Source organism: Pyxicephalus adspersus, chromosome 2 (assembly GCF_032062135.1).
Source record: "Pyxicephalus adspersus chromosome 2, UCB_Pads_2.0, whole genome shotgun sequence".
NCBI lineage: Eukaryota > Metazoa > Chordata > Amphibia > Anura > Pyxicephalidae > Pyxicephalus > Pyxicephalus adspersus.
Genome location: NC_092859.1, coordinates 8104200 through 8123497, shown reverse-complemented (window position 1 = coordinate 8123497; position 19298 = coordinate 8104200). Strand labels below are relative to the sequence as shown.

General features: G+C 39.5%; 1 long non-coding RNA gene across 1 annotated transcript; it reads right to left on the bottom strand.

Annotated features, from left to right (window-relative positions):
* Nucleotides 1-788: 788 nt before the first annotated feature.
* LOC140322796 (uncharacterized) lies at nucleotides 789-15328 on the bottom strand. Its single transcript, XR_011919250.1, has 3 exons — nucleotides 14667-15328; nucleotides 13492-13872; nucleotides 789-2477 (listed from the first exon to the last, which is right to left on the bottom strand). It is a non-coding gene; the product is annotated as an uncharacterized lncRNA (long non-coding RNA).
* Between the last annotated feature and the right edge of the window lie 3970 nt (nucleotides 15329-19298).

Here is a 19298-nt window from a genome sequence, read left to right as displayed (position 1 = left end):
CTTTTGTCTGTCAAAATGGTGAGTAAATATTTCCAGCAACAGCAGGAACTTTTTATTAACGGAGAGTGGCAGGTGACTTATAGTCAGACCCCCCCCAAAGCTCCATGGAGGGGCGTGGTCAGCCACAGGGGCTTGCATGCAGTATTGGTGGTTCAGTAGTAGAATTCTCACCTGCCACGCTGGTTCGATTCCCAGCCAATGCGGTGGCAAAGCCTTTTAACTGGCCTGGGGCCCGTGGCCGCAGTCAAATGCCACCATGCTAATCAGGGGAAAGTATGGCATACCTAAAGGAATGTATGCGAGCCTTGATCATTGGACACTACTTGTACAGACAGTTAGGGGAATGAGGAGCCGGAGTCTCACCCCTGCGTCCTCCTCTATAAGAAACGCCTGCGCTCACGGTCATTCGGTATTCTAACATGAGGGACATTGGGGAACAGTTGTATTCATGCCAGATCTGCCTCTAATGTGAGACCCACCGTTCGTCTTGGGGGAAAATAAATTTAGTGTCTTCTCAAAAATCATTTGTGCTCGTGGACTAGACATCCATCACTACCGAGACCACATGGGCCACGTTAGCAATGTAATTTAATAAAATATAATAGTCACAACATGAAAAGAATACATTTTTTCCAAAAGTTTCACTTATTTTCAACTCATCCAATCAGATTTTGAAATGACAGTCACATGGCTAAAATAAAGCTTCTCCTTTTCCTTGTTTCAGCTTTGTGAATTGAACCTTAACAGTTAAGAGGAGCTGTCTTCTTTAACACACAACACTGACATCATTTTTCATTCACATATTTTTATTAAACAAATTGTGCAGGAAATAAAAATTGGTGAAAATACGTGTCTTTTTGCATATATATTAGATTTATCAGTAGGTGGAACCCCATTTATTGGCGATAATTCCTGTTGCTGATGATGGTTAGGTATTTTTGATGATCTTTTTGGAGTTGACCATTGGAATTTTTTGCTTAATGGGTTAGACTTACATCACACCACAACATTTCAGTGGGACTGAGGTCGGGACTCAGATATGATACATTTTCAAAAGCTGCTACTTTGTGTCTAAGAACTAATAGGAAGACAGGGAACATAAACAGCAGAGAAAAGAACAGCATAGAGGACCTCTAACTCTACCCCTGTACACCTGTATTATTCAGTATTTTCCACACACAATAAGGAGTGCTTTATGCATGTTAAAAAAACCTTCCAGTTAATATTTTAGGTGCTCTCTGCTGATTGGAGAGTTCTGCACAGAGATTACTGCCCCACAGAGGACAAAGGTCACATTGCATTATGCTGGCAGGGGACAGGCTTTTCTACACAGGCTGTGGCTGTATTTAAAAGGAATACTTGTTATATGACTATGAATTCCTTTTGATGTTAATGGGTTTATCTGAGCTCATTTAAACCATGATTCCAATTGGGCTTAAATGAAAAGACAAACCATCACCCCCCACCCATTGAGAAGGTATACTCCAGGTGTCTGAACCTACACCTAACACCCCTGCCTAAATGCTTAATTCCCATAGGGTCACCAGCATTTACCAACAACAATTGGTATTGTCTGTAATTCTCTTATAGGGCACCAATTGGACTTGACGATTGGCCATTTAGGCCCCAAACACTGCACTCAATTAGCATGGACTCATGGTTGAGCCCATTATTGAAAGGGACAGAACTTTATATGGAGCTCTTATGGGTACTGTGGCACCCAGTGGCCCTAATCATACGTTTGGTTACCTAACTGGAATGGAATGCTGGGGTGGGTTTGTTTCTTTTTTAATTTTATAACAGATTTGCCTTAAGGGCTATTGTAGATACTTGAATCAGAGGTATCAATGGAACCAGAGAGCAATAAAGACAGAGAAAGAGATGGAGAAGAAGAAAAAAGGAAGACAAAGGGGATAAAAAGAAGAACAATTGGGACAGGAGGTGGTCTACCTCTCCTTCTATTTTATAGCGTTTGTTCTGACAAACATCACGTCTTTAAAGGGTCGTTATGGGTGCTGAAAAGCATTGTATTGTATTACAAACTACTACCAATGTTCCCAACTCAGCCTGCCAATGTTTCCAATCCCTCCCACCACCCTCATTCTTTACAGGGTTGTTCCCTCTACCCTTAGATATTTCACTGATTTTACACCAATAGGAACCAGAAGGAGAAAGAGCTTGGGCAGTTGAATCTTTCTGTTGGTGAGCAATCAGCCCAGCACAGAACAGCTTTGGGTTGAACTTACCCTTTAAATTGGAACTAATGACCTTTAATTGTGATCATGTGGCCCTTTTTTTAAGATAAATAAATGAGCCTCCGTACATTGATAGTATGATTACCAAGAAAATAGGAAACAGGACTATGCATAGGGGCACAGACAGGTAACAGCAGCAAAAAGGAGAGGAACCCACAGTGGGGTACACAGAGGGTGATACCATGGATAGATCCGTGAAATTCATGGGAGGAAATCGAGTACCTAAAAAGAGAAAAAAACAGAAGAATTGTGTCAATTGGAAATTTGCTTAGAAATGAGTAGGTTGAATTCCTAAAAATGAGTTTTAATAGGACAGGACAACATAATGAGTACAAAAATTTTTTAGCCTATCATTGACTCATTTTGACTCATTGACTCATCTTAGTAAAGGGGTCTTTTCACCCCTTGCATGCGCCACACATCCTGTTTTTTAATTCAATCAGAGAGTGATGAAAACAATGAGAAATCTTAGAGGAATGACCAAGAGCAGGGCCCATATTACGGGGTGGGGGGACAAAGCGGGCATTTGCCCCAGGTCACCATCTTCTCCAAAACCCCAATTAACAGAATGGCAGGGGTTCATATAGCTGGAATGCTGTGCATTTGAGGACCACTTGGTATTAACTTTGCCAACAAGGGTTCGAGAAGGAACCTGGGGGTCATCAAAGAAAATGAGGGCCCATAAGTACTCACAACTTGCCTTGCACAGTGGCGAGGTTAAGGTTTTTCTGGTCCTCCTGAGGGCTAATCCAATCATGTTGTCAACCCTCCAAAAATTATCCTTCTAGTGGGGTAGTAAATTTTTTTTTTAGGTCAGCGGTGTGTGAGCACATTGATGTTTTTTAAACACAAACATCAATTCAACCCAGTGCATCAAAAAATTGAGGACACAAGTGTGAAAAACAAATTCACATGGTCCCGTACCTCAAGGGACTAGGGCCTCTACCTAAACCCCCTGGGACGTAATGTTCCTGACGGGACAAGCTTCCCAAACTGAGCCCACCCAGTCAAAGCCAGGTGGCTCCAGTTACTTTAGAGGGCCCCAAGAGAGACCCTGAGGCTTAAGGAGAGTCAGACCAGACTCCCACTAGCTGTCACCGCATCAACATTCAGGCAGCTAGCCCAGAAGGACAAGCGCCTTACTTATCTGGTGCAAAGTGCAAGACAAAACACACATAACATAAATGCTTAAATAGAAGTACCGCAGATGATTCTATGGCTGGCCTTTCCGCCAGATATAAAATTCCTCCCCTGGTCAAAAGGCCCAGGTTGTGGGAAAGTTGTGCTTTTAAAGGTGCAGTGTGTGCAATAATACAAAGGGCATCTCCCCACAATGCAAAGTGTATTAGGGCAAAATAGGGGTACATCAGCGCAGACCTTTCTCGGCCATCAGCCAAGCCTGGCAGCACCAGTCCTAATCAGCAGACGGAGGTGGGAGCCGTTTGATCCAGAGTGTATTAACTACTGGCGCCCCCTGAAGGCACCAGGGTAATTCTCCCTTTGGAATTGATATGAACATATACTATACTTGATCTTAGCCAAAAGGCGAGAAGCAGTGGGTGGTGAAATCATGGTGGAGTCAAGCCTTGACCCTACAGGTGAGCCCTACAGAAGCCATTGTAGTCGTATGGAGGACATCAGCCAGAGGCTTGCACTCAATTGTTTTATGCAAAGCGAGATATTTCGGTTTATTGTGAGATGTCGCTTTTTGCTACGTCCCTTACAACAGACAATCAGTACCAGTCCCAAGACACATTTACCTTTATGTACAGACACCTATAGGGACCCCCCCCAATCCAATCCACAGATTCTGCATGCTAAGACTGCTAATGCCACATGCAAAGAGGATCAACTTTCTCTACGCACAGATTGCAAATGCTCTGCGGATGGAGATAAGCTTCTATACACCTCCTCTAAATATAGAATGGTCATGCCTACAGGAAAGTGTCTAGGAAATAGGCTAAAAGGGACGTTTCTGAAAACCACTCGGATTCTATGCTTTGCTTTCAATCCAGCAGCTGTGGAAATGACATGTGCCACGTAGGGTGGGGCAACTTATCATCCTCCAACCATCCAAAATAAAGACCCATAAATTATTCAAAGTCTCCAAATGGATGTCATTGCAACCAAAAATGTTTTAATTGGCATCTTTTTCATGCTTTAGCGCCTTTGGTGGAGTTGTCAGGATTGGGGAAATTTTATGTCATATAGTGGAGTCTAAAGCAACAAAGTTAACAAATTCCTGAACTTAGCAGGGTCAAAGACTGGGTTAGACTGCCCAACTGAAGACCAAAAAATACATCCATTGGGCAACAGCCATTAGACCCCAAAATGAGAGTTTTTTGAGAGGTTAGAAAAAATTCACCTGGTCATCTAGTGGGCCCCGGTGGTTACAAAAAAAGGTGTCAGGAATGCTAAATATCCTGGTGGAAGCTCCCTATGTCTTGTGGGGAGCTCCAGGTCCCCAGCCTGACCTGGTTTATGGTATGTGCTTTTTCATCTGCTAAACAATTTGTAGAATCTCCATCTCCATAATAAGCTAATAGTGTGCTGCCTGTTCCCTATTGGCAAGTGAGCCATTTTCTGGACAGGTGACGGCCACCACCACCCAGCCCTATCCTCCCAAGCCTGGCTGTCAGAGGCCTGCCCCTCTTACCTGATTGGACAACTGTGTAGTCATGTAAAGCAGCCCTGCATTAGGAAAGTCCACCCCTTATGGCTCACATTCTAAACCCCCATCTTACAGTTCTTCCCACTTGCCCCATGGGTTGTAAAAGTGAGGAAGCCCAGTGATAAATAAAAACAGCACAGGACAAGCAAAAAAATCCCTATTTTATCTTTTTTTCTTTGCATATATATATATATATATATATATATATATATATATATATATATATGTTCATCAAAAACCACATATACCTTTGAACATGTGATTTCAAAAGACCATATATAAGGACATTTAGACTGCCGCCTGGTGGTGATCTATATGTAATTACAGTCTACCAAGCTCCTACTAAAACACTAGGCTTGGAGTTTGTATGTCCTATTTATTCTTATATTCACTTTTATTTTATGTTTCTACATAATAAAATATTAAAACCGATGTCATCCTAGTGCCCTCATATCACATAGTTGAGTCAGATATAAAAAAGACAATACAATCAGTTTAAAACATGTATGGCTTTCTGTAGACAATTGTGCCCCAGCTAGAAGATTCATCTCTTTTCCTGTTATGGTGACAACTTCAAAATTTGGATTTATTATTTGTCATGGAACAAGCAAATGGCTGCAGCTTGAGTTGAACCCATGGTGGAACTGAAGCCGAACCTTATCCATATTCATGAATATCAGACACGGTTGGCCACTGGCACAACCAGGTTCATTTTGGCGAAGTTTATCAGCTGGTGAGTTGGTGTTTGGTAGTCTGACGGAAGGGAAAGAATTTGGCACATTCAGTCTGCTCAAGTGGCAGCAATTGTTTTGTGAATGAGAGATAAGAGCGGGGTGTATAGCCAGCTGCCGGTGTGCGCTCAATGCTGGAGGCTACCGCATTCCACATCACCTAACACTTCCACAGCCGCCCATGTGACTCTGCAGATGGCTGCAGAATTATTAAAGGTGAACGTGGATGTTTTCCTCCCTACAATCTAGAGATCAATCAAAATTGCTAAATTTAAAACTGGACCTGGTAAATCAAATTAGATGAGGTTTGGTAATATTACCCAATCCAATAGTTTCAGAGTCCGACAGTACAGTGAAACGCGTTATGCCACGAATTAACAATCCTTGCGTTAAAGCTGCCCATTCATTTGGATTGCACTAAAAAAGGTGAATGTATTATGTACACTGATATCCCCCCTCCACACACACACACACACACACACACACACACATTTTTCTGGAACTTGTCTGGATAAACACCGGGACCTTTATTGCAAAACACATTCAAGCCAGCAATCTGTGTCAACATAATCCCTCCCTGGTCATTCCGTACGCTACTGTGCAAACAACAAATACTTAGAGGTTAAAAGTACATTTACCCCTATTATTAACAATTGTTTGCAGTGACGAGTATTATATGTGTACAAATCTTGAATGGTATAGTGTTAAAAGTGTTCATCTTGAAGGAAAAAAGTAGAAAAAGACCAAAAACACCAAAACAACCTACAACAGTCTTGCTTCAAGCAGAACTTTTATAAAAAAAAAATGATGCTTACTTTACTTTTTTCGCAGGTTCCTTTATATTCGGGTTTCATCTGGTCCTACACCATCCTGGATTCTTATTTTGTTTGGGAAGGAGGAACCAGTGGGCCATCTTCATCAATCTTCTTCCTGCTTTTGCTTATGTCACCTGATCTTGCACTGTGCAAGAGCAAGTTTTGGTGACGTTTTCCTCCTGTAATTGCAAAAAAAAAAATGCCTTTCTCACTGTGCCCCAGATTAGGCATGCGCAGAAGGAGATTCCCGAAGCTTGGAATATGTGACCTATGTAACCCCAGAGGCTGCAAGCTTCCCAATCAGTCTTTACTGCCGCGGCAGTAAAGAAAGAAGGGGGGACCTCCCTTTTTTTCCATAAAAAATGTTTTTGTTTTTTTTTTTAATTTGTGGTGATTTTTTGTAGTATTTTTTGTTGCCAGGTGCTACTTAAAGCACACCTAAACTTAAAGTTTTTACTTTACATAAAAGGGTAGACAATCCTTATATGTCAAGTAAAAATATTCTTTTTTTTAATGCAACACCCTTAAAAAAAAGAAAAAATGCACGCGCAGAAGGGGCATTTTCCTTCCTAAGGGGAAAGAGATGCCGATCTCATGTATGCGCAGTGGGATCTCCTCTCTTTTTGTTTCCTTTACAGCAGGCCAATCTTGCGTATGCGCAGTGCGAGTTCGGGTGACGTAGCCAGAAGAAGGGAGAAGAAGAATGAAGATGGCAGCACCTGGCACTTCTCCTGGTCCGGGAAGAGGAAGAATTCCAAGTCAACGAACAGTCGAGGGATCTGTGGGATTAAAGGTTTGTGGAATTTTTTTATTTTTTAGTTTAGTTCCTCTTTGAATGCAGTGTTGGATTAATTTTTCAAGATGGGGAGAGGGACACTTCTCAACTCAAAATATGGAGGAAGGGATATGTCCTGACCATCCCTAATTTTCGAACCAATAAATTCATAAACAATGATACAGACAAGTGATTTTCCTTTCTATTCACCTATCAAAAAAACAAATGGAATCAATTAGAGGCTGGGTGACGATTTAGTGTATAGTAACACTTTATAACTATTCCGATAAAATATTTTATATAGAGGTGTGAATATCCACCCAAAAAAGGAGGGACTTGCCTCTGAAAGAAGGGCTGTTCCTGCAGTTCAGGGATTGTTGGAAAGTACACAGGAATACGTGAAAGGACGATTGACTTGGCAGGGTGGTTGGAAGCCTGGTGGGGAGGGGTGAAAGCTTGTTTTCGGGAATAGGTGGAGTGGTGATGTCAAACAATAAAAGTGGCCAAACAAATGCAAAATGTAGTCATTAAACCTTGGCACTGAAATGCCTTTGCTAAATGTAAGTGATAAATGGGAAGGGAAGATAGTGCCTCCCGCAGTTTCAATGACCAGCGAACTACAACTCTTTTTTTAGGGAAACTTTTGTAACCGTTTCCTGGTTGGACAACGCTGTAGAGTTCAACTCCTAATATGTTCCAAGATATAACAACAATATATTTGTTCTAAGAAGCTCCATGTGTTATCATTACTAAGTCATCGTTGATCTCCATTGAGTGACTTTCTGGCTTAGATGATGTCACTAGTCTGCTGCAGGCATGAGGAAGCATTTCCTCCAATTCTGCAACATTATAATGTTGACGTAAGATCGTGGTTAGAAGCTCCATGTCATACTGATCGGTTGTGTCATCTCTACGCTTGCATCTCAGTTCAGAAAGACGGACGTTAACCCTGGATGGTAAAATGTCTTTGTAGATGTCATGGTCAAGCCACCAGTGACCACTTGGTGGAAAATGGATGTGCCATCATTTTTCAGATAGAGGCCCATGCAAATATGTACAACCAAATTGCCAGTAGATGATCTGCTAGAGTAGGTGATAGGCTGTTAGTTCAAAACATGGGTATAACTACAAATTACATGATTTGGAAGGGGCACCAATCACCAGATTTTGACTTTTGTCTGCAGTGAAGGCAACTTCTACTGGTGGACATTGGTCTACTAAAGCTTCCTCTTCAGCATTGTTTGCCAGTATTAAACCTCCAAACCTCCAGTAAACTAGTGTTTATTACATTGTTGGTCATCTACCCTGCAGTAGAATGGCAATTATGGCTCCTCTACCTCATCAAGTTGGTATCCTATTCGATAAATATTTATTCATTTCTATTGTTCAATTCATTGTTACATAAACCAGCTAACAAAAGTGATGTCATTTGGTTCTAGTGCGCTTGGGCTTGAATGTAGCAGAAAACCAGACCAGAAACAAATTATCGCTGCCGGTAATCCTTAACGGGTCAAGCTTATGTCAGCTAATACTTTTGAAGGGTAACGAGTAAACAAGGGACCGGAGACTAGAAGAGACAGGGTTTGGCCCAAGGGTCACATCAACATAGGATGATTGTGCCAGCTTAATTCGCTCAACCAGCTGCGACTGGCAGCACGCCCAGGACACTGCATTGTCTGTGATGGGTGCATATGAAAAGAGAATGACATATGGACATGACACAAACCCATACCTGGTCAAGCCCCCTACGCCTTGTGAAAGTGCAATGCATAATAAAATGGGTGAATGAACTGTGTGTCAATTAGAGATGTTTTGTATGGTGCCCTCTAGCCTAAACTTTGAATAGTTCACTGTCACGTAAAAAAGCTGTTTTGTGTTTTCTGTATAATAAGAAGCCCTGTCAGAAGTTTGGTGTAGGATTAGGGGGTTCGTTGGGTTAGGGTTTGGAGTTAGTGATCAAGTTTAAGTTTAAAGTTTGAGTACGAAGAAAATTGAGGCATAACGGTAATTTGAAGAATGAGGGTGGAGCTGAGGTCCAGGATTAGAAACTATAATAAAGATTAGTGTGAAGGTTAGATCAACATTTAGCTGTGGTTGAAGATTGAATGTATGAAGCAGAAGCACCAGTTGGCTACTTTAATCACAAGGCATACACATGTGGTGACACAGAACATGTTGACAATAGCTCATCAGGGAGGAGACCAAGCTATAGAGAAAAAATGGGTCACCAACGTGGCTCTGTCCTAAATGGTGAAGGGAGGGAAAAAAATTTCAGATTGATAGTTGAGGTTTATAAAAACAACCAGGGTCCTTCTTTCATTCAACTGAAAATTACAACAAGCAATTCTATTTGTTATTGGTTAACAGCTCAATTTTTGCTCCAATTTTTATCAGTCATCTCAAATAAAAATACTAACCAGGTTTACTATATAGCCAAATGTTGATGGCCACCTAAACACCACATACAAATGAATTTGTTGGTCATCTCTATCCAAAACCATGGGCAGGTGTGTGTCAGGTTCAAGACACACACGGGAAGGTCCACACAACCCTTTTATAGGAAGTAGTTGGGAGGAGCACAGGAATTCAGAGTTCATCCAAGAACAGTATCAGGCAAGGTTTAACTAAGGGATCAAGTATGGCACTGTCCAGCACTTTAGGTGGCTCAGAGCAATGGTTCCCTGCCAGCCATGGCAGAAGCCTCAGGTTTGATTCCTGAGAGTGTGAAGTTGGCCTCTTTTGTAGTTATATCTTCTTTGACTCCTCTTGATAGTTTTTTTACAAGATTTTGGAGTGTATCTGTGGGAATTTCTGGCAATTGACCAAGTACGCTTTGAATGATTAATGATTTTGGACAGGTAGACCATTTTCAAGATTGGTATTTCAATTCATCCCAAAGGTGTTCAGTAGGGTTGAAGTCAGGATGCAATGACTTGTGTAGGCCATTCAAGTTTCTAGCTGTCTTGCCATGTCTTTATAAAGCTGGCTTTGCACACAGTTAGTAGCCATGCTGGGACAGAAAAGGGCTTTCACAAAACCAAACCAAAATGTTGGAAGTGAAAAATGGTCCTAAGAGTCCTTGTATTCTGTAGCAATACCGGTACCCTTAACTGGAGCCCCTGTACTTAATACCTTGGTGGGATGTCCACATACGTTTGGCCATATAGTGTAGACTGGCTGCTAAAGACTAAATAAAAATAAAATTTTATTAAGTTTTTAAAGCACATTAATTTATTCTTTTTGATAAATGTTACAAGAAATCAAAACGCACGTATACTAGACAGATGAAATAAACTTTTTATGCTGAGCCAAGAAGAGGAGGAATAATATGCTGAGCTAGAATTGAGAAGTTGCTGAAATGTCTATTTATAACTGATTAACACTAAACTCGAAAGGAGAGAAAAGCATCACATGAAAAGGCTACGAAGTAAATAAATCACAAAAACAAACGCGGTCATAAATGTGAGTCCTTTGAGGTTGACTGCCAATTAGCCGTCTGTGTAAGCCATCAAAGAGGTGTACCAATTAGCAGTTACATTTGTGCGTTTGAAAGCAACGTGAGACACCTAAAATCGTTCCAAGGAACGGCTTGCAGGTGTATCAGTCTGAAACACAAAGTTAAATAAATCTTTCATAAGGGACAGCCCATGTCTTCTGAAAATACTAGTTGCTGGGCTGTCTCTGGCTTCCAAAAACTTTTTGCTTTTGCATAATTGTATGAATAAAGTGAACAAAACTAAATTTCACTTTGATTTACCTCCTTTGCTTAGATTCACTTTTAAAGCAAACCTGCAATATTATTTTACTAAATCAAACTCAAAGTAACAAAAGACTATAAATTTGTAGAAGAAAAAGAAGGAGTTTTGGTACTGTGGCCAAAGTGAAATATTATATTACTATTTAAAGTATGTATATTTAGGTATATACATAACATAAATTTCAATCAAAATAATGTGAAATATATCACATTGGTAAATAAAGTATACAAATCTGATGTGAAATAAAAAAATAACAATAGTAGATTTTAAATCACAGCAATACAATTTTTTAGAACATTGTGTTATAAAAACATGGTTCAAAGGTCATGGCAACTGATAAGGAGTTAATTCACAGTTGCGTGTTATGAGCACAAAGCATGATATGGCAGGTAAAACCGGTCTCATTCTGACCCTTCTTCAGGGGTATTTAGGGAGACCATACATATACTACAAAAATGATGGGCATAATAATTAGTCATTGTTGGTATGAGATAATGAGCTCATAGAAGAGAAAATATTGATGTACTATGATTGTTATATTATGATATGTCTGATATTAGAGTAATAGTAATAGATTCAAAATGATTATAATTGGTTAGTGAAAGGAAGATAAATACTAAGAGTGTTGTAAGGTGTGGTTGGAAATAAAGGATGTATATAATACAAGGTCTATTTAAATTGATTTGAATGTATAAATTACATATGGATACATGGATAATATAAAGGTAGGTATACAGGAGCACACTTACAGTTCTCTATTTGAAAGACTATAATAATAATTTTTCCCACTGCTTCTGGCCTCTTATGGTGTCATTGACATCTTCAAATACAATAAGTCACATGATGTGAAAGGGACACATTAGATATTAGAATAATTTATTTTAATAAAGTATCCCAACAATGAGCTACTCAAGAGGTAAGTGATATTTATTTCAACCCATAAATCCAGCATAAGAAACCAACTCATTTCGGAGGTTGTAATGTTCCCCTCTTCATCAGGGCTTTAGGTCCTGATTGGGATGGGAACACTTCAGCATTTGGTGAATTCATCAGTTGTTCATATTACATTAATTAGATGCTGTCTCGGGTATTTCTCTATAAAGACCTGTCTACCTTTGTGCAGTAATCCATGCGGATGGATTTGTTGCATGTGTGTTTTTTTTTCATCGTCTAAATTAGCCTTTCTTAAACTTTTTAAAATGGGAAACCCTTAAAACATCTTTCAGGTCCTCAGGGAACCCCTGACAATAATAACAACAACCACAGCGCACAGAACATTAGTAAGGTAGTCAGTGTGAAGGATCTCTCTTACATCACAGGTCAGTGGGAAGAATTTTACCCATACAAATATACAAAAATGTTATTTTATATTTTAATAAACTGACAGGAGAGGCAAAAAATGCCCATTGCACAGGGAATCCTTAGCAACGTCTAGAGGAACCTTGGGTTTAATTGGCCTAGACTTATGCCTAATCAAAAATCTAGCAAAGCTAAAAATTAAATTTGATATAACTTATATACTTTTATGTTGTATTTAGCCAACCCTTGATTGCACCTATATATAGGTAATTTAATAGGTGCATAACGCCATCAGCTGGGCTTTTTTAGGAATGTTGCCAAGCTTGCATCTATTGCCCAACTCTGAGTTTCAGAAGCATGGTTCTGGTAGATGTGTGGGTGTACAGCAGGAAAGGTGGGTTGGCATGTATTTGGGTATTTTTAGGATTACTAGTGGCATTTCACTAATGAAACTCAATCGACCTCCCATGGTACCGGTGGTGGTTTGGCAAAATTGAGACTCTATAACCATATAAGTGGGAAAATAATAATTTTAAATGGCCCTAGTGGCTGGACTTTCATCCATTCAAAGCCATTTAGGTATTTTGGATGGATACATTTAAAAATGAACGATGACTTAGATTTGAAATGGCCTTGATAGATAAATATCACCCAGCCATTTTGCCAATGGGACCTTGAAAAATTTAATTTTTTAAAGCCAAAAGAAACATTTGGAAATGGCCTTGATGACCACATGTCACCCGTAGTGGCCATATTATCTAGTTTTAAATCTGCTTTTGGTGATATATTTTATTACTGGGAACTTTGGGTAATTCTAATTAGATAAGCAGGTATAGAAGGATCATTATTGTGGGTAAATACCCTAAATTGTGTAGGGTTAAAGGGATCACAGTATGGTTTATTGGGTTTTAGGGTAAAGTAAACTCTGTTGGTCAGCTAAGCTAGGTTGGTGTTGCATTTTAAGGTCAGCTGTCAGGAAATATGACAATTACAGTGCATAAACCAGAGCTGTCATTCATCTTTGCACACCTACTTGGACCTAAAAGGACTGGCTAGGTGGGGGGTTTAGTCATTGGTGTCGTCAAAATTTGCCCTCCATCTCTTTCATCTGAGCTAAGAAAAACATGAAATAACGCCCTACAGCATGCGTACAACTCCCACAAACAGCTCCCTTTAATTGTACTAACCTATTGTTGGGTTCTTCTGCACAATGACCAGTGTCCCTTTTCCCCTCTTTTGGGTTATGGGGAGGGGGCTGTGTATGGTCACCAAGCAAACATACAATCCATTGTCTTCAGGCCCCGAATCCCTGATTGTCAGATTGCTGGTCCCTTCCAAATTGGTTTCCAGGTTTACTCTGGGGTCCATAAGTTTAGTCATGTTTGTTTTTTTGGTGCCGTGTTTCGATGTGTACCCATAGACAGTGATATTATTCCAGAACCACGAGAAGGTGATGGCAGTTGGCCGTGGAGATCTACGTTCAAAGGTGCATTGAAGGTTTAACACAGTTTGCTCAGGAACCTGGAAAACTTCCGGCAACTGAATGACGTTCCATGGTGCCACAAAACCTGGAAAGACAATGCCATGTAATTATTTTGGAATTAAGTTGTATTAAAGATGGCAGCTCTCTGTGGGCCACATTCTACCCATTTAAATTACATCTGCCAAGGAAAGCTTTTACTAGCATTAACTTCTAAATTCATATTACATTTTCACTATTTTTCTGCTTAGCCATTACATATTGTAATCATCATCACTGAATTCTAGACATTAAAATTTGGGTCTTACAGTAGCACACACCTGTTCCTATTTGTAGTATTTAAATAGACTGTTGGACATTGAAGGCCCCATCACACCAAAACAGTCTGCTACTGAGTGTTAAATTCTCACCAACATACATTGCATTAGGGCAGTCTATTCATTTGTAGTTGTAGTGCACCAATACATGCATGTTACTGCGCATTGCAGCAACATGTGCATTATCACAGCCCAATGGGGTTGCTGGGCCCTCACCAGGTGCCTGATTTATGTTATTTATATTTATGCCTGATTTTAAGTTATCTTTGTTTGTCCTTGCCCTGAGTTCTCTTTTGCCTGTATGACTGATTCCTCCAATGATTGGTTGGATGGCTCTTCTAACCAGCTTGCCCATGCACCCCAGAATAATTAAGAATTGGTCAATCATTTTTTGGAAGTTGCTTGGAGTTGGAATCTCTGTGTCTAGGGCAGACAGGTGCTGTGATTTAAGAAGCTGTACAATTAAATTTAATTAAATTGAACCAAAACATAGTTTTCAGGTGCTCTGGACCCTGTAAATATTACCCCAGAATCTTAAAGCCCCCACACCCCAAGGGTATGTCACCTGTCAGAAGCAGTGTAATAGGAAACACTGATAGCATGGCCTCCTTCTGCAGACGTGGCAATCAATCTGAGATACGTTCCGAAATGACAATATAAAAATAAGGTCACCCTTCACACCATCCTTCCCCCCGCCCTCCAGCAAGATCTGTCTCCGGTAAACATATACCAGAAGCAGTACACACACTGAACAAAAAGGTTCATACATTACACTACACATACATTACATACAACATTGTGTTGTGTCTAGTGATTAAGAAGCCAGCCCCGAGACTGCTGTCAGTCCTTCAGGTATGGGTTCATTTCCCACCTGGAACATCATCTGCATGGAGTTTGTGTGTGCCCCCAAATAAAGTTAAAGGTGGGCTATTTGGCTTTCCCCCTAGACCATGTATGTAACTGTAGTGGGGCCATCAGAGCTTCTATGATGAAGTAAAGGATAGGTACAAATATACCCATCCCAAGGCTTCCAATCCTTAAACCTATAGCATTCAAGGAACTGGTAAGTTAAAGAAAAGATAATTAGAATAAAAAAAAGGAGTTTATAATAAAATATTTAAAAACAATTATTAAAAAAATGTTCAGTTTCCTTGTAAATTAGAAAAATGTACTTTTTTTTACAAGATTGGCACTTGGCTGTCAAAGTGAGCAATTGTTCTGCTGCACTCTATGGCCTCAGCTGTCAGTTTAACAGCCAGGTCCTTCTGTGTGTTTGCATGATGAGTTAACAATAAGTTATTAAAAAAAAAAAAAGGGCCTATAAGGGGAATGTAAAAATTGGGCTGACCCGTAAGGGATGCTGCAGACACACAGCAGGACCTGCCAGTTAAACTGACAGCTGAGACCGTAGAGTACATCTGGGCAATAGCTTAATTTGACAAGTTTCAAAACACAATATACAGAAACACCCCAGAAACCAAACATGTCCTGAAAACACATAAAAAGCTCTCATACCTTCATACCCCTTGTAAACCAACTCAATCCTAAAATGTAGGACCATATAGGCAATATTTTTGTAATTACAAAGAAATACATTCATTTTTTTTATGAGACAAACTTATTTTTAACAATATTGTCCAGCAAAACATTTTTTGTCTATTTGATTAAAAAAGTAATGAATTTTGGTTCAATTAATAATTTTTACTGTAAAAAAAAGATATATTGTATTCTATAATGTATCTGTTTCAAAATATTTAAAAAATAATTAGCAGGAATGAAAATGAAAAAAACAGCAAATAATAAAAAATGTTAAAATAAAAATTAAAGGAATTAGGTAAATAGGGTAAAGTAAGGCTTAGTAAGGAGTTTAAAAGAAATATATAAATATATATATAGGTTGCATACCAAATAAGATTAACTGATGTTACATGCAAATCATACTTCACCTTTAAACTACACATAAATTAATACAAAACACAAAATAACAATATATTGTTATAAGGTATTACTTAAAAACACATTCAAACTATCTGCAAGTGTTTTTATACACAGGAGCAGCTGGAGATAGGCAGTTACTTTTTATTGTAACACATAGCAAGTCCTGGCTGTGATTTTGCTATGGCCCCATAGTAGAATATGCGGTTCTATGTCAAACTCATTGGCAGCGGGAAGAAGCGGGGCATCTGGAGATGACATCATGGAAGGACGTGGTTGGATTGGGTGAGGAGAGTATGGTTGGTAAATGGACTCAGTGGAGGGTAACAAAATATTTAATCATTCCAGATGTTCCTTGTACTGAGGCTGATTGACATTTCAATTGATGATGTCTGTATAGATCAAGGGCCAATGCCAGTAAACCCAACTGCAAGACTCTAATTATATTTTTAGATGTCCATAAAGATGATATTCTTGTCACCATGGTAAGGGGGGCATTTTTTCCACCAGCCACCAGTTTAGGAGGCTTTTTTCCCACTGGCCACCTGAAAAATTGTCTTTAGCAGAGATTTTCTGAGACCTATTATTATTTTAGGGGTTCCCCAGAGGTAAAAAGAGGAAACGCTGCTTTAGAGGCTGTATTGTATGCTCTGCAGCATTTTACATACCGCTATTGCTCTCTGCAGAGTGTATTGGATATGCCTGTATGTTGGTATTGCACTATACATCATCTACCACACCTTTGTGTTTATTATTATGCTATCATTCTTTTCCAGGTGGTGTTTTCTCTGTGTACATAAACAGACGGGTATCTTGCAGGATTTGACTGGTAAATGGCTGGCGCTGTACATATCAGGTCTCATTTAGTGAAAACAAGAGTTTGGCAGCTGTGCCAGGACATTTGTCAGGGTCAGTGGAGGAGCATTTGTATAATAATGTGTCAAATCCTCAATAATCCTTTCAGTGCTGAAAGCTGGACAGAGGGTATGCGGCCCCCCAGGGATCACTAGCAGACAAATAACGCAATCTCCGCTAGTCAGCACTGTAAGTTACTTTCCGTCGCAGTTGTTTTTGACGCATCAGTTGCAGCACCAAAATATTTAATGGCATCTGAAAATGTTAACACATCTCTTCAACTCTAAACTTCAGTTACAGCTCAACCCTAACCTGAGTTTACCTGAAGTCTGAACCCCAATGTTATTTGTAGAGTTACCTCTAGTTTAAAGATGGTCTTTCCTTGATCCTCCTTATTGGCATGCAAATGAAATCAATTAAAAATAATTTTATATATCATATTATAGACTTCAGTGACCCAATTACTCAATGACAAAATGTCTGTAATTGTCCCTATACACAGAAGCAGCTTGATTTTGACAGTTACTTCTTCAATGTAACACATAGTAATTCCTGGCTGTCAATGACAGCTGGTAATTACCCATAGAAGTGGCAAAGGTGTGGCAGCAGTAGGAAATGAGCTGATTGTAGGTAGATGTGTTGCAAAATCTTTGTTGAAGTTTTTTTTTAGACTTGTTTGGTCCAAAACTGGTACTGGGCCTGGTAAAAAAATACAAAGGGAAGGTCTTCAAAAGCTCTATGGTAATTTTGCTTAATATACCACTACCTTATTAAAGCAGGAAAAAAGTAAAGCTTTTTCATACGAGCCTTCAAATTGCAAGTAAATTGGCCAATCCTGATGTACAAAAGCAAATGGATTTTGACAGTGTCAATGTTATACATAGCAAATCCTGGATGTCAATTTGACAGCCAATATTTGCCTGTAAAAGTGGCAAAGGTGTGGCAGCAGTGGGAGAGGAGTAGAAGATATGTTGTAGAATCTTTTTTGTAAAGTTTTTAGGACATATCTTCTATGTTTACAATCTTTAGTTTGGCCAAAAATGATACTGTATCTAGTAAAACATATATCATATATCTGGGGGGTCTTTAATGGCCATATGTTAAGTTTTCACAATATACCACTACCTTATTAAAACAGGAAAAAAAAGTAAGGAAGGAAAGCAAAGCTTTTTCTTTTGAGCCTTGGAAAATTGTCCTGATCCTGATGCACAGCAGCAACTACAATTGCTTCCATGTAACTCATAGCCATCCTCGGCTGTTATTTTGACAGCGGGTAATTGCCTGTAGCAAGAGTGCCGAAGAAGTGGAAGAGGAGCTGATTGCAGGAGATATTCCGTAAAAACTTTGTTGGAGATTTTTTGGACAAATGTTTACAATCGGCAGGCAGGGTGTTCTGTTAATGTTTGATTTGCAAAAATATCTGAAAACATTTTCTATGCAACCACGCACCCTAAACCTGGTTGGCTGTTATTCTCCTGGTAAAAGAAGGCTACAAATGTGTAGCATGCCCAGCTATGTAAAAAATCAACCTATGGGCCCTTGAGCATTAGAGATAATGAATTTTTTACCAAAAACAATTTAGGGGAAAATCACCCCAATTTTTTTCTGAGCACCAATGAGATTTGAGAATCACAGTCACGTGGTAAAAAAAAGGGATCCTTTTCTCCAGTTTTGTGAATAAATCCTCAATTATATCTATGATTTATAAATAGCACTATAAAGAGGCCGTTGCTCAGAGCTGGAAGGGAAAGCAGAGGGTGAAAGGAGAACAGAAATGGTTACATAAAAGAAGAGGAAAGTGCAGGAATACAGGCAAATATAATGTGACGACGTGGGCGAGGAGAGACGGAATTAAACAAAAGATATTTTTATACCAACAGTGCCTGAGATCAGCTGAGAGATTATATATACACTGATGTAGCAAGCCATAACCTGCTGAGATAAAGTAATCAACCAGGGCCAACGGAGACCATTAAAATTACAATTCAGTTAAAGAGTAACAAAGTGTAAATCGAGACAGAAACCAGGGATCTAAGTAAATCAATGTTGTATTGTATGCCAAAGGATTTAAAATTCAGGATAGACAGATGAGTTGGGCTGGTGCCCTGACTTTGCTGTGCTGCATGAGAGCTTGGGCACATCTCTGCCCTCAGTCTGTGATTGGACAGTAAAGCCCTCCCTACTTTCTATAAAGAAATATTTATGGGCTGTGGTTCTGTAGCCTTTTGTTTCATTATTCTATTGAAGCCTTGGAGAATTTAAAGAGGCAGTGCCTATAACCTGGGAACACTTAGAGCTGCAAAAAAAAAAACACATAAAAGGATTAAAGTGTGTGTGTTTTAGCACAAGTAGAATTTTCGGGCAGACCATCAACCAGACACAAAAAGGAGCTAGAATCTCACTACAC